The sequence below is a fragment of the Silene latifolia genome, chromosome 4, assembly GCF_048544455.1.
Source record: "Silene latifolia isolate original U9 population chromosome 4, ASM4854445v1, whole genome shotgun sequence".
In the NCBI taxonomy this organism is placed as follows: Eukaryota; Viridiplantae; Streptophyta; class Magnoliopsida; order Caryophyllales; family Caryophyllaceae; genus Silene; species Silene latifolia.
The window spans coordinates 60,674,753-60,699,674 of record NC_133529.1 but is presented as its reverse complement, the minus strand read 5'-3'; the positions used below and the strand labels follow the sequence as shown (position 1 = coordinate 60,699,674).

Below are 24,922 nucleotides of genomic sequence, written 5' to 3'. Positions count from 1 at the left end.
TGAAACTCTATATCCCGGCGGTGTAGATCTGCATAACTCTTTTGCCTATCCTGAGCCGCTCTCATCCGTTCCCTGATCATCTTAATCTGCTTAACCATCTCATGTACCATCTCTGGTCCTAGAACCACTGCCTCAACACTGTCGTCCCAACAAATCGGACTCCTGCATCTCTTCCCATATAAAGCCTCAAACGGTGCCATGCCAATACTGGTGTGATAGCTGTTGTTGTACGAAAACTCAATCAAATCTAATCTCTGCTCCCATCTACCACCAAAATCCATCACACAAGCTCGTAACATATCCTCAAGAGTCTGGATTTTTCTCTCAGTCTGACCGTCTGTCACAGGATGAAATGTTGTACTCATCTTCAATGTCGTTCCCAAAGATTCCTGCAACTCTTTCCAAAACCTTGAGATAAATCTCGCATCTCTGTCAGAAACTATGTCCTTAGGCACTCCATGTAATCTCAATACATGCTTCCGATAAGCCATAGCTAATTGTGCCTTAGTCCATGTATCTTTCATTGGCACAAAATGAGCTGACTTGGTCAGTCGATCCACTATTACCCATATCATGTTATTACCCTGATGACTCTTTGGCAAACCCACGATAAAATCCATAGAAATGGATTCCCACTTCCACTCAGGTACTTCTAAAGACTGAATCTTACCTTGTGGTCGTCGTTGTTCCCCTTTAACTCTCTGGCATGTCAAACAACGGGCCACAAACTCAGTTGTCTCTTTCTTCATCCTAGGCCACCAGAACGTGTTCTTTAAATCCTTGTATAACTTGTCACCACCTGGATGCACTGAATATGGAGTACAATATGCCTCTGTCATGATTGTCTTTTTCAGCTCCTCATCATTTGGGACACACCACCTCCCATCAAACCTCAAACTACCATCAGAATGAATAGAGAATCTAGACAATGTCCCTTTCTCTACTCCAGCTCTCCACTCTACCATCTTCGGATCTAAAGCCTGTTTACCTCGAATATCATCATAAAGATCAAGCTGCACTGTCAAATCTCCCATGGCATCCCCTCTCTGCATCATATGTATCACAAACTTCCCCACCTCGTCGCTCAACCTCATCAAAGATACAGCTGTACACAAAGAATGTCCACTCTTCCTGCTCAAGGCATCAGCAACAACATTAGCTTTCCCTTCATGGTAGATAATATCCATGTCATAATCGCCAATCACCTCCATCCACCTCCTCTGTCTCATGTTCAACTCCTTTTGAGTGAAGATGTACTTAAGACTCTTGTGATCAGAAAATACCTTAAAGGTCGCCCCATAAAGGTAATGTCTCCAAATCTTGAGAGCAAACACCACTGCACCCAACTCTAGATCGTGTGTAGGATAATTTTCCTCATAAGGCTTCAATTGCCTAGAAGCATAGGCAATCACTTTACCGTTCTGCATCAACACACACCCCAACCCGTTCTTTGAGGCATCTGTATAAACCTCAAAGTTCTCACTCCCTTCATGCAATGCTAAGATAGGAGCTGTGGTCAAACGCTCCTTTAATGTTTGGAACGCCGTCTCACAACCCTCATCCCAACGGAACCTGTTCTCTATCCTCATCAACGCTGTCATAGGTCTAGCAATCTTGGAGAAATCCTTCACGAACCGTCTGTAATATCTAGCTAAACCCAAGAAACTCCTGATCTCAGCAACATTCTTTGGTGCTTCCCACTTGGTCACTGCCTCAATCTTTGCCGGATCCACAACTACCCCATCCTTAGAGATCACATGCCCCAGAAAAGCAACTCTCTCTAACCAGAACTCACACTTGAACAACTTAGCATATAACTCGTGCTCCCTGAAGGTCTGCAACACAATCCTTAGATGCTCCTCATGTTCCTCCTTAGTCTTGGAATAGACTAAGATATCATCAATGAACACCACCACAAACTTGTCCAAAAACTGACTGAAGATTCTGTTCATCAAATCCATAAACACAGCCGGTGCATTAGATAACCCAAAAGGCATCACCACATACTCATAATGGCCATACCTTGACGTGAAAGCTGTCTTTGGTATGTCCACCTCTCTAATCTTCACCTGATGGTACCCCGACCTCAAATCAATCTTGGAAAAGACTGATGCACCACTCAACTGATCAAACAGGTCATCTATCCTCGGCAGAGGATACTTGCTCTTCACCGTCACTCGGTTCAGCTCCCTGTAATCTATACACAACCTCAAACTCCCATCTTTATTTTTCACAAAAAGAACTGGTGCTCCCCACGGTGATACACTAGGTCTAATGTATCCCTTTTCTATCAGATCATCCAACTGCTTCCTGAGCTCCTCCAACTCCTTAGGACCCATCCGGTACGATGCCTTAGAGATTGGCCCCGTCCCCGGTTTCAACTCAACCGTGAAATCTATCTCCCTCTTCGGTGGCAACCCCGGAATCTCCTCTGGAAAGACATCTCAAAACTCACCCACCACCGTATCCGATCAATCGTCGGACTCTCTATCCGGTCATCTCTCACATGGCACAAGATCAACGGGCACCCCTTCCTCAGATAAGACTTCAAGGTCACAGCTGCAATCAACTTAACTTTGGGTTTGACCACAAACCCACGATAAGACACACTAACGCCCTTAGGACCTCTCAAAGACACTTTCTTTTGATGACAATCTATTTTAGCTTTGTACTTTACCAACCAATCCATCCCGACTATCATCTCAAAACCGTCTAAAGGAAACTCTAGCAAGTCTACAGGTAGATCAGCTTGCCCAACTATCATAGATACATCCCTATAGAACCTCCCACATGATACAGACTCGCCCGAAGATATAAAAACTTTCTCACTTACAGACTCATATACCCTCAGACCCAACCGTTTAACATGACTCGAAGATACAAACGACTGAGATGCCCCCCAATCAAACAAAACAAAGGTATGAATACCGTTAACAAGAAAGGTACCAGTGATAACATGTGCGTCGTCCTCGGCTGCCTTCTTCTCCATCATAAACAGCTTTCCACTGGTCTTCTGTCCACCTCCCTGGACAATATTGGCTGAGTTAGTCGGCTTAGCACCCGACCCCTGATTGTTGTTGTTGTTGTTCGTAACTGGTTTCTGATAAGAATTACCGTCATTGCGGTTACCTCCACCCTGGTTGCTCTGACCTCCCCGGTTGTTCCATGACCCAGCTGGTCTGTTGCTCGCATAACTCTGTGCCGGACCCTGAGAATAGCTCCCCTGAGCCGATCTCTGAAAAGCCCCCGGTACACTCGTGCACTCATGTCTCTTGTGGCCTACACCGCCACGGCCAAAGCAGGTCATCCCCCAACTACCACTACCGCTTCCACGACCACGACCAAAGGAAGCCCTAGCACTGAACCCCGAGCCAGATGAAAACGCTCTAGCCTGATTGTGGTTGCCTTTCTTGTAATTAGATTGGCCACCACCCTCACTCTCAGCCTTCCATTTCTCACCTCCTCTCTCCTGGGCCATCTCTACCAACCTCTCAGCTCTCCCAGCCCTCTCATAAGCTTCCTTAACATCGGTAAGGATTCCCACAGGTAACTTTTCCATAATCCTGGGGGTCAACTCCTTCTCAAACCTCAAAGCTAGGTTCTCATCACTCAAACCCATGTCCTCAGCATACCTAGACTTCTCATTGAATTGTCGATAATACTCAGCTACCGACATATCAGATGTCATCTTGAACCCATCAAACTCCTCCCTCAATTTACTCCTCACATGCTCAAGTACAAACTCTCTCCTCATATCCCTCCGGAACTCTTCCTAAGGTATAGCAGGTAGACCCTGCTTCACATACATCTCCCTGGCACCCACCTTCACCTTATCCCACCACTCACCAGCCGCTTCCCTCAAGTAGAACGCAGCTTGTTCTACCTTCATCTCATCAGGACAATGTACCAGATCGAGAATATTCTCCATCTCACGGTGCCAATTGTCTAAAAGCATCGGCTCTCCTGTCCCCTTATACTCTTTCGGGTTAAACCTCGCTATGTATAGACTGATCTTTGAGTGATCAACCTCTTTATCTTTCCCCACTCTCTTTAGGGCCTCGGTAAGAGCATCTTGATGCTCCAACATCTTAACGATATCCTCTGTGGTCTTGTTCTCAGCTCTCACATACATGGCGGTTTTCTTTGGTGGCATCTTGAACTATATATAAGAAAAGGGTAGATATAAACATACATACTATTGATATGACCATTATTTGAGCGTATTTAGTCCCCGAATTAGCCTTATTCACATGCTTTTTAGTGCATATTTAGGTCATTTATTGTCTATAGTCCTTTGTTTTGCATATTCTTTGAGGTTTTGTCCCTTTGGTAGGAAAGGAGTGCAAACCTTGCATTTTCATGGCAAAATAGAGCTAAATTGATTGAATTCAATGACCAAGCATCAAAGAGAAGACAAGACTAGAAGGCCTTTGTACATATTATAGTAGTTGGGCAATGATGAGAAAAGATCCTTGCATCTCCGACAAGATCCCCGAGGATTGTTGAAAGAAGAAGGAAGAAAAGAAGAAAGGAAGAAGCTGACTCAGAATCCGAGCGGATTGCCCTCTGGACACCCGTCCAAGACCAGGAATACGAGCGTCTTCCCCAGAGGGACGCTCGTCCAAAAACACTGAAATCCGCCCGTCCAGCCTATGAATCCGCTCGTCCAACAGCCAGAGAATCCGCTCGTCCTGTGCCCTGGACGCTCGGATTGTGTTACAGCTATTCCGTTTTCTTCTTGTTCTATGAAGGATGCGCATATTTCGGAAAGACCGGCAAAACGGAGACCGGCATCTCTCTAAGAGAGGAGCGATTCCTCAAGGACTTAATCGTCATTTAAGCCCTTAGTAAACCCTAATTTATGTACCTAATCCCCACTATAAATACCCCATTAGTCTAATTAGATGTTCATGTTCTTCTTATCAATTCCTAGTGTAGTTTATATCAATCTAATCTCTCTTTAAATCTTGTAATCAACTTTTAATCAAGTCTTAATACAAATCTCATTTCCTTAATCTCTCTTTTGTTCATCCTTTATTTTGGGTAATTGAAGATTATTTGGGTTATTATTGGGAGATTGACAACCTTCCAATCAATCATCAAGTACTACTATTATTCTTTGCTTTATTATTGGAATCATTAGTAGGTATAATTCTCTTAATCCCTTTTTAATTATTGTTAATCATCTTCATTTATTTATCATGTTTTACTTTGTTGGTATGATTGACAATCTTGCTAGCATGTTCAACATGATAATGAGTGAGTAGTTTCCTTCACTAGGGTTAATGGGTAATTAGGGGAAACCAACATGGGGAATGATTCATGCTTAAATTAATATGTTCACATAGTTTATTTGCTTGCTTGTTGTGATCTCAACTCATGCACATGTTATGTTTGATGAAATGCGAGCCTATGAATCCTTGCATTTTTTACCCATCACTTACCTTTTCAATGAGACTTGTAAGATATAAACCAACTCGAGTCTCATTAGACCATGCATGTAGTTGAGTAGGAAAGATTAAGTCGACTTGTAAGTGGTGTACAATCTAATCGATTCGGCTCCGGGACCCAAACTTTCCTAGGATTGTAAGATATAAACCAACTCGATCCATCACAACAATAATTGCTTGCTTATAATTTGAGAATATGTTTGTATGATCAATTCCCATGAATCCCTTATGACCCCATGACACCCTAATGCCTTTTATAAATTGTTTACATCCCTTTTAATCATCTTGCTTGTTTACTTTCATTCCTAATTAGTTTAGTGATCTTCTACTTCAAACCCCAAATTGTGACACCCCTAGACACCGCTACTTGCAATTGAAAATCTTACTTCAATACCCGTCCCTTGGGATCCGATCTTTACTTGCCTCTTTACTAATTATAGAGTTGTTTGTGAAGTTATAAATATTGTTTTGGTCTAGGTGCTCCTAACGAGAAGTACCAAAAACTAAACCTCCAAGTGAGTCCGACCAAAAATGGCGTCGTTGCCGGGGAACGGTGTTAACTTGATTTAGATTTTCTTAAATTGTTATTAGTTGTGTCTTTCTTTGCCTTGGGAAAGTAAAACTCCTCAAGGTGTGTTCTAATTGTTTTCAAGTTGTTTGATATTTTGAATGTCTAGAAGATCACAAGGTAACTTGTTACCCTTTGATCACGAAATTGAAAGGACTTTGACAACCAATAGAAGACTTGCTAGAGGAACTTTGAGAGGTATTGGTGAGGTTGTAGCTTTTCAACCAAATACTATTGAGTTCATCAATCCTTTTGCAAGAGAAGGTGAGGAGAACCCAACATAAAATCCAACACAAAATCAACCCACAATGCCTAAATTTTCATCACATTCCGTACCAACCGAGGAGAACCTACCCAATGGTACTCCCACACCACAACACTTAACCGAAAACTTCATTGCCAAATCCGCATTTATCCAATTAGTCGAAAGAAGCCAATTTGGGGGGATGCCTAGCGAAGACCCTCACTCCCACATAGAGACTTTTTGTGACTATTGTGATGCGATTTCACAAACCGGTGTAACTCAAGACCAAATTCGATGGGTCTTATTCCCTTTTTCTCTAATTGGCACCGCCAAACAATGGTTGAAAGGCCTTGATAAGGCCACTCTTGGAATTGACTCTTGGAAGAAATTCGCTCTAGCTTTCTACAAAAAGTTCTACCCACCGGAAAAGACTAACATGCTAAGAGCTCAAATTACGGGTTTTAAGCAAAGAGATGAAGAATCTTTGTATGAAGCTTGGGAGCGGTTCAAAGGAATTTGTCGCTCATGTCCTCATCATGGACTTAGCGAATGGTTCTTGGTACAACAATTTTGGAATGGTCTTTATGAAGACTCAAGAAAAATTCTCAACATGGGATCAAATGGTATGTTCACCGAAGTTGACGATAATCAAACTTGGAACAAGATTGAGGAAATGGCGGTCCATAATTCACAATATAGTAGACCTCGCAAGGCTACTAGAGGAGGAAAGCATGAAGTGGACTCTATTACTCAATTGGGTGCTCAACTTAGTTCTCATATTGATACCATAAACTTGAAGTTTGAAAAGGCAATGGCTAAACTTGAATAAGCCTCAAAATCACCAAAGCATCATGTTAATGCCATGACGGCATCTTCATCAATCCCAAGTGGGATATGTGAGAATTGTGGAACTTTGGGACATGACCAAAGTGAATGTAGGGGAACAAATGAACAAGTGAATGCTTTCCAAGCATACAAGAGTGGTACCCCTTATTCCAATTATTACAATGAAAACACCAAATTCCACCCTAATCTCTCATACAAAAGCCAAAATGTTCAAAACCCTCAACCAACATACACCCCACCTCCGATGAGAAACCAAAATCAAAGACCTTTTTACAACCAAAACCAAGGTTACCAAAATCAAACTCCATACAATCAACAAAATGACCAAGGTTTTGATGTGCAAAAAGCGGTCCTCCAAATGCAAAAGAATCAACAAGAGTTTTTCACTCAAATGCAAAAGGATAGTTGATGTGACCATAATTAGAGCATATTTAGTCCCCGAATTAGCCTTGTTCCCATGCTTTTTAGTGCATATTTGGTCATTTATTGTCTTTAGTTCCTTGTTTTGCATATTCTTTGAGGTTTTGTGTCCTTGGTAGGAAAGGAGTGCAAACCTTGCATTTTCATGGCAAAATGAGACTAAATTGATTGAATTCAATGACCAAGCATCAAGGAGAGACAAGATTAGAAGGCCTTTGTACATACTATAGTAAATGGGTAATGATGAGAAAAGATCCTTGCATCCCCGAGGAAATCCCCAAGGCTTCAATGAAGAAAAAGGAAGAAAAGAAGAAGAAACAAGACTGCACAGCAATCCGTGCGTCTTCCCCAGAAGACGCCCGTCTCCCTCACCACAATCCGTGCGTCTTCGCACCAAGACGCCCGGGCAGCAGCTCCAGAAGACGCCCGTCTTCACCCCAAGACGCCCGGGCAGAGACCACAGAATCCGCCCGTCCCGTGCTGAAGACGCCCGGATTCCAAGGCAGACCAATTTCGTTTCTTCAAGCTTCAAGAAAGATGCCCATCCTTCCAAAAAGACCGGCGTTTCCTTAAGTAGGGACTTAATCGTCATTTAAGCCCTTAGTTAACCCTAATGCATCCACCTAATTCCCACTATAAATACCCCATTAGTCTAATTAGAAGAGGATGTTCTTCTTAGCAATCTTTAGTGTAGTTAATATCAATCAAATCTCTCTTTAATTTTGTAATCAAAAATTAATCAAGTTTTAATACAAGTTTTATTTCCTTAATCTCTCTCTTGTTCATCCTCTATTTTGGGTAATTGAAGATTATTTGGGTTATTATTGGGAGATTGACAACCTCTCAATCAAGCATCAAGTACTTCTTTTATTCTTTGATTTATTATTGGAATCATTAGAAGGTATAATTCTCTTAATCCCTTTTTAATTATTGCTAATTACTTTCATTTGTTCATCATGTTTCACTTTGTTGGTATGATTGACAACCTTGCTAGCATATTCAACATGATAATGAGTGAGTAGTCACTTAGCTAGGGTTAATGGGTAATTAGGGGAAACCAACATGAGGAATGATTCATGCTTAAATTAATATTCTTTCATGGTTTATTTGCTTGCTTGTTATGATCTCAACTCATGCACATGTTATGTTTGATGAAATGCGAGCCTATGAATCCTTGCATTTTTTACCCATCACCTATCTTTTCAATGAGACTTGTAAGACATAAACCAACTCGAGTCTCATTAGACCATGCATGTTGTTGAGTAGGGAAGACTAAGTCGACTTGTAGGTGTTGTACAATCTAATTGATACGGCTCCGGGACCCATACTTTCATAGGATTGTAAGACATAAACCAACTCAATCCATCACAACAATAATTGCTTGCTTATAATTTGAGAACATGTTTGTATGATCAATTCCCATGAATCCCCTATGACCCCATGATACCCTAGTGCCTTTTATCAATTGTTTACACCTTTTTTATTCATCTTGCTTGTTTACTTTCATTTCTATTTAGTTTAGTGCTCTTCTATTCAAACCCCAATTGTGACACCCCTAAGACACCACTAGTTGCAATAGAAATCTCATTTCAATTCCCGTCCCTTGGGATCCGACCTTTACTTGCCTCTTTACTAATTGTAGAGTTGTTGGTGAAGTTATAAATTGTGTTTTGGTCCAGGTGCTCCTAACGACAAGTAACCGAAAGATTAGTGTCCGACCAAAAATGGCGCCGTTGCCGGGGACGGTGTTAACTTCATTTAGATTTTCTTATATTGTTATTAGTTGTGTCTTTCTTTGCCTTGGGGAAGTAAAACTCCTCAAGGTTTGTTCTAATTGTTTTCAAGTTGTTTGATATTTTGCAAGATGGACCTTATAGATTGTTTTGTAGAGGACCACTTAAGTATACCTTTCTTCAAAGATCCCATGCAAGCATTGGAAGCCTTGGAAGCAAGTGAGGCTAAAAATATGTATTGGGAATTGGAGGTAGATCTTTTTGAGGCCGCTCTAGCTAACAAAGAACTTACTCATGCACAATCCGAACGAGTGCATAACATCCTTGTGGAAGCATGTCAACCTATAGAGGATGAGCAATCCATCCTAGAAGATATTTTACAAGCTCAAGAGCAAGAGGAATCCATCATGGAATTCGAAGGTGATGAGATTGATGAGAATGAAGAACAAGTTGAATATGCTATGAGAATGGAATGTCTAATGGAGATGGAGCAAATTCTCAATGAAACTCCAAAGGAGGAACGTGAGGTACAAACTCCTACTTTAAAACACCTTCCCCCAAATTTGAAATATGCTTACCTTGATGAATCAACGACCAAACCCGTGATTGTTAATGATAGACTTGATGAGAACCAATTGGGAAAATTACTTGATGTGTTGAAAAAACATGAGAAGGCTATAGGTTATAGTCTAGATGACCTTAAGGGGATAAGTCCCAACTTTTGCATGCATAGAATTCATCTAGAGGAGGACCATAGACCTACCATTCAACCTCAAAGAAGATTGAACCCCCACATGCAAGAAGTTTTCAAAGGAGAGGTTATGAAATTACTTGATGCGGGAATCATATATCCCTTATCGGACTCTTTGTGGGTTAGCCCCGTTCAAGTGGTACCTAAGAAAGGAGGTACCGCGGTAGTGAAAAATGAAAAGAATGAGCTAATACCCACAAGGATGATCACCGGTTGGCGTATGTGTATTGACTATCGAAAATTGAATTCCGCAACAAGAACGGATCATTTCCCCCTACCATTCATTGACCAAATGCTTGAGAGGTTAGACTCCAACAAATTCTTTTGTTACCTTGACGGGTATTCGGGATTCTTCCAAATCCCTATACACCCGGATGACCAACATAAGACCACCTTCACATGCCCTTATGGTACTTTTGCATATAGGAGGATGCCTTTTGGTTTATGTAATGCCCCCGCCACTTTCCAAAGATGCTTGATGAGTGTCTTCTCCGACTACCTAGAGACCATAATGGAAGTTTTTATGGATGATTTTAGCGTTTATGGAAAGGACTTTGACTCATGTTTGCATAATCTTTCTCTTGTATTGCAAAAATGTGAAGATGTTAGTCTTGTTTTAAATTGGGAAAAGTGTCACTTCATGGTCAATGAAGGAATTGTCTTGGGTCATTTCATTTCGGAAAAGGGCATCGAGGTCGATAAAGCTAAAGTTGAGGTGATAGAGAAACTCCCACCTCCCGTGAATGTTAAAGGGGTGAGAAGTTTTCTCGGTCACGCGGGTTTTTATCGCCGTTTCATAAAGGATTTTTCAAAAATAGCGAAACCCCTCACTCAACTCTTGCTTAAAGATGCCCAATTCCATTTCACTGATGAGTGTGTTGAAGCCTTTAATAGAATCAAGGAAGCACTAATCTCGGCACCGATCATTCAACCTCCAAATTGGGAACTACCATTCGAGATTATGTGTGATGCTAGTAACTACGCCGTTGGAGCGGTTCTTGGCCAACGGGTAGGAAGAGCTCTTCATGCCATCTACTATATAAGCAAGACTCTTGATCCCTCCCAAGTGAATTATGATACCACCGAGAAAGAGCTTCTTGCCATTGTCTATGCTTTGGACAAATTCCGTTCCTACTTACTTGGATCCAAGGTGATTGTCTTTTCTTATCACCGTGCTCTCCGACATCTCTTGATAAAGAAGGAGGCAAAACCAAGGTTGTTGAGATAGATTTTGCTTCTTCAAGAATTTGACTTGGAAATAAGAGACAAGAAAGGAGCCGAAAATGTAGTGGCGGATCACTTGTCAAGGATCCGGTTTCATGATGAGCAAGGAGAAACCCCGATCAATGACTCATTTCCCGACGATATTTTGATGGCCATTCAAACGCAACTTGAAAGGCACATCACCCCATGGTTTGCCGATTATGCCAACTATATTGTTGGAAGAGTACTCCCTCCAAATTTGAACCACAACCAAAGAAAGAGGTTCCTATTCGAAGTAAAGAGGTACTTTTGGGATGACCCAAACCTCTACAAAGAGTGTAGTGATGGGCTCTACCGGAGATGCATCCCTCAATGGGAAATGCAAGGAATCTTGGAAGGGTGTCACTCATCACCCTACGGTGGGCACCATGGAGCAAGGAGGACCATTGCCAAAATTCTTCAATCGGGCTTCTATTGGCCTACAATGTTTCAAGACACAAGGGAATTCATCATTCATTGCGATGCTTGCCAAAGAACGGGGAATATCTCTTGGAGGAACGAAATGCCGCAAAGGGGCATTCTAGAGGTGGAGATCTTCGATGTTTGGGGGATCGACTACCAAGGTCCCTTTGTGACATCCAATGGGAATAAGTACATCCTTGTGGCCGTAGACTACGTTTCAAAGTGGGTGGAGGCAATTGCCACTCCAAATGATGATGCAAAAACGGTCACCAATCTCTTCAAGAAAATACTCTTCCCAAGATTTGGAGTTCCTAGAGCAATCATAAGTGATGGAGGAACGCATTTTCATGAAAAGAAACTTGCATCTCTTTTGACCAAATATGGTGTCCAACATAGAACCGGCTTGGGATATCATCCTCAAACAAGCGGTCAAGTTGAAGTTTCAAATAGAGAGATCAAACAAATCCTTGAGAAAGTTGTGAACAAGACCCGAAAAGATTGGAGCACAAAGCTTGATGATGCTCTTTAGGCTTATAGGACGACCTATAAGATCGACTCCCATAGGAGCCTCCCCTTACAAGCTTGTATATGGGAAAGCATGTCATTTGCCAATCGAATTGGAGTACAAAGCTTTTTGGGCAATCCGAGCACTTAACCTTGATCTCAAATTAAGTGGTCAAAAGAGGATGATTCAAATTCAAGAGTTGGAGGAATTCCGACTACAATCCTATGAAAATGCCAAGATCTACAAAGAAAAGATGAAATTGCTCCATGACAAGAGGATTAGACAAAAAGCCTTGCACAAGGGGGACAAAGTCCTTCTATTCAATTCCCGCTACCGACTTTTTTCGGGAAAGTTGAACTCTAGATGGATGGGTCCCTACGTGATCACCGAAGTTGGAAGATATGGGGATTTTGAAATCAAGGCGGAAGATGGAACCAAATTCAAAGTCAATGGTCAAAGGTTGAAGCCATACTATGAGGGAGCGTTTATTGGAGAGGTCGAGGTCACCTACCTCGGGCCTCCTCATCCTTGAAAGAATCATCAAAAGGGAGAGTTTGGTGGAGTCCTCCCTAAACCACCACTTGTAAATATACTAACCCTCTAACTTGTATTTATAATTTTATTGCATTTCTTTATAAACATAAATTCTTTCCATGAGAGTAAGTGAGGGAGGGTCACTAACGAGTTTTGAATGAAGGAAGGAACCAATCTTCAAGTGTGGGGAAGCATTTATGAAAGGAAAGGAAATCAAAGGAAAGATTCGCAGCTTGAACCCGAGCGTCTTCATTGGAATCCGCCCGTCCTGCTGGAATCCGGGCATTTTAGGTAGAATCCGACCGTGCTTTTTAGCTGCGAAATTGAGAGTTTTGGGACTGTCGAAGAATCCGAGAGTCTCAGCAGGGAAGACACTCGTCCCGAAGAATCCGCCCGTGTTTGCAGAAAGACGCCCGTCTTGTTGCCTGTGCATTTCAAGAAATCTCACTGTCTCAGAATCCGTCCGTCTTTGTGAAAAGATGCCCGTCTCCTTTCAGAAGAATCCGAGCGTCTTTGGCTCGAGACGCCCGTCTTGGTGGCGTCATATCCATTGAAAGTTAACTTTGACAGAATCCGGGCGTCTTACCCAGAATCCGCCCGTCCCGAGAAGCTGGAATCCGAGCGTCTTATGCTCGAACCCGCCCGTCTTCCTGCGATAATTCGGCCCGACTTTTCTTAATTTTATTACACCCCACCACACAATTTGTGACACATCACCCTTCCTTCCACTTGTATTATAAAAACCCACCTCCTTATGACTCCAAAGCATATCCCAATCACTCTTTTACCCCACAAAATCAAAAAGCCCCAAATTTCTAGGGTTTCAAAGGCAACATTCAATCCACAAGGAGCATCTTTATTCTTTAACAAATCAAAAATTCCAGCTCAATAATCAAAGAATGGCACCAAGGAGATCTTCTTTTAGGAATGGGAGAAGACCAAGGATGAGGGGAAGTTCCTCTACCTCCCATGTCAACACATTAAGAAGGGAGCATGAAGAAATTGTGGATCTTACAAGGCTTGATGACTTCTCAAATATCGAATTCATCAATGATGTACAAAGACTAGTCTTCCACCGGCTTCTAAGTAAGAACATTCTCCCTACTAAGTTTTTATGTCATGATACCTTGAGGAAACTTGGGATTTATCACCAAGTGGAAGCTCTCTTTGAAGTATTTGGTCTCTCTACCCTTTTCCGCATGTATGAACAAACTTACCGATCCCTTGTGCTTGAGTTTTTGAGCTTTTTGAAGATTACAACCTTGAATAAAACTATATGCATAGATTTTAGGTTGGAGAATGTTTCAAGAATGATGACCCTTGTGGAATTCGCAAATGTGCTTGGTCTCGATGTCTCGCCTACCCGGACATCGAAACCAAAGAAATATAGTGTTGAACCTTTGTGGAGGGCCATGACCGGCCGAGATTTCATACACACCAAGGAGTATCTCGCTTTTCATATTCAAAATCCTATCTTGAGACTTACTTATCGATTCCTTTCCGGCACTCTACTTGCTCGCCGAGATCCGGCCATTGTGAATCAACTTGACCTTGTGTTCATGGAATCTTACCTCAATATTCAAGGAAGGGATGTGTACCACTTCAATGCACCTCTTGTGCTACTCGAAAAATGGGCAAAGTTTAGGAATGGTGATGATGATGGGATGAAACACATTGTAAATGGAGGACTCATTACTAGGCTTGCGAAGCATTTCAATCCGAGATTCAATGAGAATAATGAGTATGCTCCTCTTTCGGGAAACACAAGGATAAATGAAGATCTTCTTCTTATTCATCATCATTGGATAACCCTTGAGGGGGTTGATAAGCGGATCAAATGGATAACGAAAGGAAGTGATCCGATCTATCTTCCAATGACCGGCCTACCACATATCTCCCCAAGAAGAAGACCTTTATCACCAATCCCATCCTACCTCATCCCTCAAAACCCAACCCAAGCAAGGCAAGCACCACCACCTCCAAATCCCCAACAACAACAACAAGAGCAACAATTCTTGCGGAGGGGACACGGTGGAGCTTGAAAGTGAAGAGGACGAGTTCATGGACCCAAATATGAGTGATGCATCAAAGGAGATATGGGATAGTGATCTAGAGGGAGATGATGTCGATCTCTAGAGGATCACTTCATACCTAGGTGGAGCGGGCGTGAGGCACCCATCGCAAGCTTAAGTGAAGTTTCCTCATCTCTTCTCTCTAGTTTTCAAATTTTCATGAAAAAAGTTTGTGTTTTGTTAACTTGTATATTATTCAATCTTGATCATGGTTGGAGTAGTCCTAGCAACATAGAGGACTAACACCTCGGCCCCATTGAGGTGTTCTTATTTCATTGTTCCCACTTTTGAAAATCCAAAATGACAAATTTAGTTTCATGCATTGCATTTGTGTGCATGAACTACCCCAACTTGACATTAGAAATAATGTCTAACTCGGTTTGGGGAAGTACATGCATACGCAACGGGAGGTAATCTAAATTATCCTCTCCGTCATAAACAAAAACCCATGCATCATGTAGTGTAGATTAGTGTAGCTTGCATTTAGTGTAGAATTCATGCATCATGCTCGCATGATTTCCCATCATTTTGGCCATTGAGGACAATGCCCATATTAGTGTGGGGATTGGAAATTCTAACTTAACTTTTATTCAAAAAACCAAAAAAATTGAAAAATTTCAAAAAACCATAAAAATTTGAAAAATTGAAAAACCAAAAACAAGTTCATTTCCTTTGTAGTGTAGTCTTGTATATATTGTTGTATTATGTTTGTTTTATCCTTGTTCACATTGATCGACTACGCCACATCCGAGACATGAGGATATTGAAGACCGCATGGTATGATCTTTCCAATCTCTTTTTTCCTCTTTATGTTAATGACTATGTGGCTTTATTTTGATTGATGCGGTATAACAATGTGAACTTAGGACTTGCATTTAGTTTATATGGCATATTAGTTGGTAGAATCATTTGCATTAGGATGTATATATGATAGTTGCATCATGGCATGTAGTTGCATGTTAGAAAAATTTTGCGAAACCGTTTACTTGGGAAGCTTGACAAGTGTATATAGGCCCTAGTAGATGCTTTTTGTTATTAAGACTTTGCTAGTTAGAATACTTGTAAAACACCCTAGGATGTGTCATGCTACTATCCTTTGACCCATGGATTAAGGCCTAGTCAAGAGTACCTTGTGGTGTGATAACTCCTTGGCTACCGTTTATTCCAAGGTGACCCTTGAAACCATGCATCCATCATCCATGTTCTACCACATTTTTGTCATCAAAGGGAATGAGCACAAAAATTGTTCAAAAATTTGAGTTCAAGAAATGAAAAGAAAAGAAAAAGTTTGCACAAATGCATCAAATGAAAAGAGGAGCAAAAATAGAACTCCTAAAGCTTCAAATATAAGCCACCCTCACTACATATGGGGTGACTTTGAAAATGTTCAAAAGAACTGCAAAAAGTTGAAAGTTGTCAAGTGTTGAAATGCCAAAAATCAAAAAGAAATGGCAAGAAAGTGTTCTCAAGTGTTATATGCCATAAGAAATTGGGGGGAAAACAAAAACAAAAGCAAACTCCCAAAGTGAAACTCAAATATCTATCGATCCCTTTATCCATCGTATCCATTTTTGTGCATGATAGAGAGGAGATGACCCTTCTTCTTGTCTAGGCAAGAGGGGGAATTCCGCGATCCTCCAGTGTTTCTAACACCATAGGGAGTCTATTCTTGACAAAAGCATTTAACGATTGAGGACAAAGGTACTCTAGCTTGACACAACTTGGAGGTGATTTATTGGTATCCTTCTAGGCTTAGTAGTTTGAACAAATTGCATCTATGAAGGAGTGTGTACCCTTGAATTGCTTCCCTTGTAGAGAATTTCCGCCACTTAGATGAGGAAAGTGGCTATTCTTTTGTAGATGCATCCATTATTTGATTTTGTGTGCTTAATGTTTGGATGTGTCACCATTTTGGCAAGACCCACCTTGCCTTGCAAGAAGGCATCCTACCTCATGGTTGTCTTGTTGTGAGTTGAAGGGGCGGAGTGAGACCCGTTAATTGTCTCATATCGGCTATGTTAGTAGGTTAGTTTAAATAATGGTCCTAGTCTTTGTCCCCTCTTTACTCGGGACGAGCAAATGTTCGGTTTGGGGATATTTGATGTGACCATAATTAGAGCATATTTAGTCCCCGAATTAGCCTTGTTCCCATGCTTTTTAGTGCTTATTTGGGTCATTTATTGTCTTTAGTTCCTTGTTTTGCATATTCTTTGAGGTTTTGTGTCCTTGGTAGGAAAGGAGTGCAAACCTTGCATTTTCATGGCAAAATGAGACTAAATTGATTGAATTCAATGACCAAGCATCAAGGAGAGACAAGATTAGAAGGCCTTTGTACATACTATAGTAAATGGGCAATGATGAGAAAAGATCCTTGCATCCCCGGGGAAATCCCCAAGGCTTCTATGAAGAAAAAAGGAAGAAAAAAAGAAGAAACAAGACTGCACAGCAATCCGTGCGTCTTCCCCAGAAGACGCCCGTCTCCCTCACCACAATCCGTGCGTCTTCGCACCAAGACGCCCGGGCAGCAGCTCCAGAAGACGCCCGTCTTCACCCCAAGACGCCCGGGCAGAGACCACAGAATCCGCCCGTCCCGTGCTGAAGACGCCCGGATTCCAAGGCAGACCAATTTCGTTTCTTCAAGCTTCAAGAAAGATGCCCATCCTTCCAAAAAGACCGGCGTTTCCTTAAGTAGGGACTTAATCGTCATTTAAGCCCTTAGTTAACTCTAATGCATCCACCTAATTCCCACTATAAATACCCCATTAGTCTAATTAGAAGAGGATGTTCTTCTTAGCAATCTTTAGTGTAGTTAATATCAATCAAATCTCTCTTTAATTTTGTAATCAACAATTAATCAAGTTTTAATACAAGTTTTATTTCCTTAATCTCTCTCTTGTTCATCCTTTATTTTGGGTAATTGAAGATTATTTGGGTTATTATTGGGAGATTGACAACCTCTCAATCAAGCATCAAGTACTTCTTTTATTCTTTGCTTTATTATTGGAATCATTAGTAGGTATAATTCTCTTAATCCCTTTTTAATTATTGCTAATTACTTTCATTTGTTCATCATGTTTCACTTTGTTGGTATGATTGACAACCTTGCTAGCATATTCAACATGATAATGAGTGAGTAGTCACTTAGCTAGGGTTAATGGGTAATTAGGGGAAACCAACATGGGGAATGATTCATGCTTAAATTAATATGCTTTCATGGTTTATTTGCTTGCTTGTTATGATCTCAACTCATGCACATATTATGTTTGATGAAATGCGAGCCTATGAATCCTTGCATTTTTTACCCATCACCTATCTTTTCAATGAGACTTGTAAGACATAAACCAACTCGAGTCTCATTAGACCATGCATGTTGTTGAGTAGGGAAGACTAAGTCGACTTGTAGGTGTTGTACAATCTAATCGATTCGGCTCCGGGACCCAAACTTTCCTAGGATTGTAAGACATAAACCAACTCAATCCATCACAACAATAATTGCTTGCTTATAATTTGAGAACATGTTTGTATGATCAATTCCCATGAATCCCCTATGACCCCATGATACCCTAGTGCCTTTTATCAATTGTTTACACCTTTTTTATTCATCTTGCTTGTTTACTTTCATTGCTATTTAGTTTAGTGATCTTCTATTCAAACCCCAATTGTGACACCCCTAAGACACCACTAGTTGCAATAGAAATCTCATTTCAATTCCCGTCCCTTGGGATCCAACCTTTACTTGCCTCTTTACTAATTGTAGAGTTGTTGGTGAAGTTATAAATTGTGTTTTGGTCTAGGTGCTCCTAACGACAAGTAACCGAAAGATTAGTGTCCGACCAATAGTCATGCAAAGGATATCACCATCAACAACATCCTAGCCCACAGCAAAATGTTGGAAACCCAATTGACTCAACTAGCATCTTCAAGCTCACAAAGACAAAAGGGGCAATTACCACCTCAAGGTAATCCCCCAAGACATGAAACGGTTAGTGTCATCCACTTTAGGAGTGGTACGAGGTATGAAGCACCGAAGAAGCAAGTTGAGGATGAAATTGTGGAAGCTAGTGACAAAGAAGAAGTTGTGCAAAACTCCAAAGATGGAGAATCAACAAAAGAAGAATTTTCAAAGAAAAATGAAGACAAGGCCAAGGAGAAGGAACCCATTGTGATTATACTTCCTTTTCGAAGTAGTCAAGCTAAGCCCAAATTTGATGACCAACTTGGAAAATTTATGGAAATTGTGAAGAATTTGGAAGTCTCTATTCCTTTTACGGAATTAATCAATCACGTACCGGCCTATGCAAAGTACATGAAGGACATCCTTACAAAAAAGAAGTCGATCCGGAAGCTTGAAACCATCGCCTTCACTAAGGTGAGTAGTGCAATCCTTCAAGGGAGTTCACCTCCAAAACTTAAAGATCTGGGAAGCTTCTCAATACCGTGTACCATTGGCGACACCACGATCAACAAAGCCTTATGTGATCTAGGGGATAGTGTGAGTGTTATGCCGTATTCGGTAAGTAAAAGGTTAGGGATGGGAGAGCTTAAATGTACCAACATCACACTCCAAATGGCCGATAGATCGACAAAGACACCATTAGGGATATGGGAAGATGTTCCCGTGTGTAGCCCTGCCAGAGCACCCATCGCAACAGGTTACTCCTCGCCGCCAGTGGGGGACCGCAGCCGTTTTCACCTAAGCCCCGCTCATCTCCATCGAGCGATAAACCCAAATCCATTAATGTGCACATCCCTTCTGTGGCGTGTTCCGCAGAAGGCGAATCATGGGCGTGAAGCCACTCCCGCAAGTGACTCCACTCAGCCAGGGACACACCCCGAAGAACACAGACAGATACAATCAATCTCAACTACTAATCAGCAATCAAACCCAACAACTGTCACAATACTCGTACGATAAAACTCAACAATCACAAAGCACAACCAACACATCATGTGACTAATACAGAGTAGGGAAACCCTACCTGGATTGCAATACAATCAGACGATCTCAACAGCTATTATCAAAAAGCCTCCTCTACGAATCCTCTTCCTAATCATATGATCACATAATTACTAACAATCATAAAACTAACAAAAACCCCCAATCCCCCAAATTAGGGTTTAAACAAACTTAATAAAATACTATAAAATCGGTACGTAGATCTTACCCTCGACGCAAGGATAACCAGAATGTAAAGGACGATGAATTCCGACCTTTCAAGCTCCGGGATTTGTCAATAATGCGAAAGATGTGAAGTACGTAGGTTGAAATCTCTTTTGAAGTGATTAGGTTTGATAAAAGTGTATTATGAAAGTGACGGAAAGGTTTATATATTAATTCGCATTATTAACAAAACCCGACAAAACATTACCCGTAAACCGAGCCACTCGATCGAGCAGCTAACGTACTCGATCGAGTGCCCCCTACTCGATCGAGTACCACGGCTACTCGATCGAGTACCACGGCTACTCGATCGAGTACCCTACAGACAGAACACTGTTTTAAAAACCAAAACACCCTTACTCGACAGAGTAAGGCCCACTCGATAGAGTACCCAGAGACTCATAAAACCGTAGTATTACACAAAATCCTGGACCAAACCATACTACGATATGTTCTTACAGGGGATACTACCCAAAGACAGGCATGAAGCGAGGGCCCTTAGAATTAAAGCTTCCACCTATACTATTATAAATAACATTTTGTTCAAAAAGTCTCAGGCTGAACCTTATCTGCGATGCCTGGAACCTCATGAAGCCGAACAGGTTATTCAGGACATACATAATGGATACTGCGGAAACCACAAAGGCGGCATAAGCCTGGCAAGCAAGGTTCTAAGATTAGGCTACTTCTGGCCAACCCTGAGGGCGGACTGCCTAGCTTACAGCTCCAAATGCGAAGCCTGCCAACTTCATTCTCCATTCATCCATCAACCATCAGAGCTACTACACTCTATCTCAGCTCCCTGGCCATTTATGAAGTGGGGAATGGATATTGTAGGCAAACTACCCCAAGCTTCTGGACAAAAAGTCTACATGTTAGCCATGACTGGCTACTTTTCAAAATGGATATAGGCTGACTCATATAGGCAAGTCAAGGAGAAGGATGTCATATCATTCATCAAACGTAATATCATATGCAGATATGGCATCCCCACAAAAATAGTTTGTGACAATGGTACTCAGTTCGTGGGAAAAAGGACAATGGCTTTCTGTGCACAATGGAATATCAATCTTGTCTCGTCTACACCAGGCTATCCAAAAGCCAACGGTTAGACTGAATCCAGCAACAAAGTGGTAATCAGCTGCCTGAAGAAAAAACTAAAAAGAAGAAAAGGCAAATGGGCTGAAGAGCTTCCTCTAGTCCTCTGGGCTGACAGAACTACACCTAAAACATCCATAGGTCAGACCCCTTACTCCCTGGTCTATGGTTGTGAAGCAGTAATCCCAGCGCAAATCCATGTGCCAACTACCAGAAGCAGCCTGAACACCGTAGAGGAGAACAAGTCATTACTACAGGATAGCCTAACCCTAGTAGAAGAATTGAGATATGCAACCAAGATCAGAATAGCCTCCTACCAGGAAACAGTAGCCAGAAGCTACAACAAAAACGTAAACATCCGGGTATTTAAGGAAGGAGACCTAGTCCTACGAAAATTCTTCCCAAATACCAAGGACAAGAATGCTGGCAAACTAGCTCCTGCATGGGAAGGACCTTACCTGATTGATTCAATAGTAGGACAGGGAGCCTACAGGCTACAAACCCTGGACGGAGAAATGATCCCCAAATCCTGGAACATCTCCCACCTAAAACTATTCCTTGTATAAACTTAAAATCCTATGACCCAAATCAGGTAAGGCCATTAACTTTGTCTCTTACCTGGCTAAGTCTTATATGAAAACCCCTGAAAAAAATCATATGACCTTTTTATGCTATCAATACATGCTTTCCTGCTAACTGCCATTTTGCTTGAATACCTGCCTGTTATATTCTTATACAAGTACAAATTCCACCAAGATATTATGTTAAATCCTAAAAACTTGTTTTACGCCTTTTTCTATAATTTATCTAGATCGTTATAATCACAGGCTTAAACAAATATTCAGGATTGAGGGCCACTTCACCCAACCTGAACAGCATCTCAGAAATGCTTCATGTTAGGCCTGGAAATCTGCAGACCTCCCTGATCAGTATCTCATCTTAACCTGACTATCAGGTTGTCAGGACGTCAGGCTATCAACACACATGAAGATAGTTGTCAGGCCATGGAGAGGACAACGGTCAAAATATCAGGACGATATCAGACCAGGAATTCACGTTATAAAAGGAATATACACGCAGCATTGAATGGGAAGATCTCGCAGTAAATGCGGCAATTAAGGGAATAATATTGTCAATTATTACAGGCAATTAAGGAGAATAATCCGCATTAATTCCAGCATCAGGCAGCCGTTCAGCTAAAGCTTATATAAGGAACATTTGGGAAACATTTTGGAGATCATCATCATCATCATCATCATCATCATCACAAGACAAAGCATACTCCTACGCACACAATACTTAGAGAAATACTACAAATATTGTCATTATCATACTTTTACTCTCCCAATTACATAGTGAAATCCTCTCCTGGCTTGGTGCCCGTGGTTTTTTCCCATTCAAGGGTTTTCCACGTACAAAACTCTTTGTTTTATTGTTGTTATTTTTATTATATTTATAGCCCTATATTTGACCCTGACGACCTGACTAACGGACCATATAGAGATAGTTAACCCTACTCAAATCTACCCTGACCTGATTTCGTCTTGCGCAAAATCCACACAAAACACTTCACAAAACTTGGCATTTGCCACATCCAAAAAAATACACTAAAAAAACTGAGCTCAGTATGAAAAGACAAGTATGATGGTGAAAAAGACAAGACCACTTGTCTTAAAGCCCTCCTGGCAGGCTGAGGGCCATAAGCCCCCGTGACTGGCAACCACCCCTCCTACCCAAGAAAAGCCCTCCAGACAGGCAAAAAGCCATGATTTCCTAAATAAGGATTGAGGGCCATAAGCCCTCCTGACAGGCGTTACCTTAACAAAATGGTTCAAATTGCATCATTTCAGGTACCACTTAATCAAATCAAGACACACAAAGGAACAAGAAAACACCTTCAAAGTAGGTCAAGGCAAAAACAGGAAATTCAAAGTTTGCCAAGGAAACAACCCCCTGGGTAGGACAAAATACCAGCCTACAAAGCAAATTTAAAGATAGTTTGTCCAGGGAACACCCCCCCCCCCCTGGATAGGCCAAAAAATGTTACTATAAAAACTAAGCTATTAGCCTGCCTTGGAAGAAGTAGCAGAACTAATACCCTCATCAGCTGCTTCCTCCTCCTCTTCATCTTCCTCTTCCTCATCAGGCTCACCACTTTTTTCCTTGGACGGAGGAGAATCAACCTCGTCATTAGCATGCAACTTGCAGAGTTCAGGATAGGTGGCATTAAGATCAGCCATCTCTTGCTCGGGATTCTAGTATGGCCTGACTTCAACAGACTCCTTCATGGCATCCACACGACCCTTACTAAAGAAATACATGGCAGCATCCTTGTATCTACCCTACACCACGTCCCTTTCAGCAGCGAGCTTCTCATTTACCTTCAGCTGATCCTGCATAGCCTGCTTCTCAGCTTTTAATTCTTCCTAGACGGTGACAAGCTTGGCCTGGATAGACTTCACATCATTCTGAGCAGAACCCAACTTTGATGTCTCCACAACCAACCGTGCTTTTCCTGCCTCATTTTCCTTCTTTAAAGACTCATTCTCCGTCTTCAGCACTTCCAAATCCGTCTTCAGGGATTCAGCATCCTTCTTCAGGCATTGCGCCTCCCAGTCCAGGGTCTCGTTTTTAGCATTGGAGGCTTCCAGCTCACAGGCACCTCTCAGCATATCATTTAGATTCTACAAACAAAACACAAATCAGGTAAACTAGAAATACATAACCAAAACAAAACCAAAAAGAAAAGAGTCTTACTTCTTACAGGATGGAGACCAGATTAGCAGCATGGTCCCTGAAACGATACATGGCAGCCACTGCCCGAGCAGACATTTCCTCAGCTTGGTACTTATAGTATGGATCATCAACTAAGAAAGAGTGAGCCTGAATCTGCTCCTTAGCAAATTGAACATCAGCAATCCTGGCTCTAACCTCCCTAACCTCACTTGCACCACCGACCCCCTCAGAGACCTCATTCGACCTTTTCCTCTTTTCACCTTGACTAGGCTCATCAACATCAACCACAACCAGAGGAGGAGACACCAATTGAGCCTGATGAGCAGGCGCTTGGACTTGCAAAGTGTTATCACTCCATGTAGCCTCACTGCAACAAGATTTTTCCCCCGTGATCTGAGAAACGCCTGCCTTTACTAGAGACAGGTCAAAACTAGCAATCATGGCAGAAGCCCTGGTAGCTACACGACGAAACTCTATATCAGTAATACTAACATGTGTTCAGGCAATAAAACTCCCAAAGAAAAGACAAAAAACTTACTGCTTGATGAAGAGGCCCCTGAAGCCTTAGCACCCCTAACAGCCTTGTATGTACTCAATTTAGCCTTCTTGAAATGAGGCATAAGCGCCTGCCCAAGGCAAGCAGGCCACACCCTCTCCTCATCGGGTAAGGCCATCAGGGTTATTAGCCCAATCAGCCACTACAAACACAATACAAGTAAGTCTATCTTCAAAATTTAATCTACATACTATTATAACCTGAATTGAATGCAGGAAAAATAACTTACCTCCTTCAACAGCCGCATAATTAAGATAATCCAAGTCAGGGGCAACAGAATCTGCCCTGATGAACATATAGGTTGTAGCCCAACCGTTGTCGTCGTCTGAATCAAAATTTGTAATCAGATGAGTCATCTTTGCCCTGACTCGAAGATTTAAACGCCCAGTGGTATTGCTTTTCAAATGGTAAACATTATTTAAATCTTCAAGAGTAATTACAAAGTTATATATGCTTGGCACATAGGTGTTCAACAGAATGAACAATCTTTCAAACCATTGGCATAAGCTGGAAAGGGGCGACTTTGATGGCCCTGATAACTTCAACCATGAACGGAGAAAATGGAAGCTTGTAGTCTCCTTTA

At 41.7% G+C, this 24,922-nt stretch overlaps 1 non-coding gene across 1 annotated transcript; it reads right to left on the bottom strand.

The window, feature by feature from the left end:
- Positions 1-6,698: 6,698 nt before the first annotated feature.
- LOC141654198 (small nucleolar RNA R71) lies at positions 6,699-6,805 on the bottom strand. Its single transcript, XR_012547762.1, has one exon. It is a non-coding gene; the product is annotated as a small nucleolar RNA R71 (small nucleolar RNA).
- Positions 6,806-24,922: the final 18,117 nt, after the last annotated feature.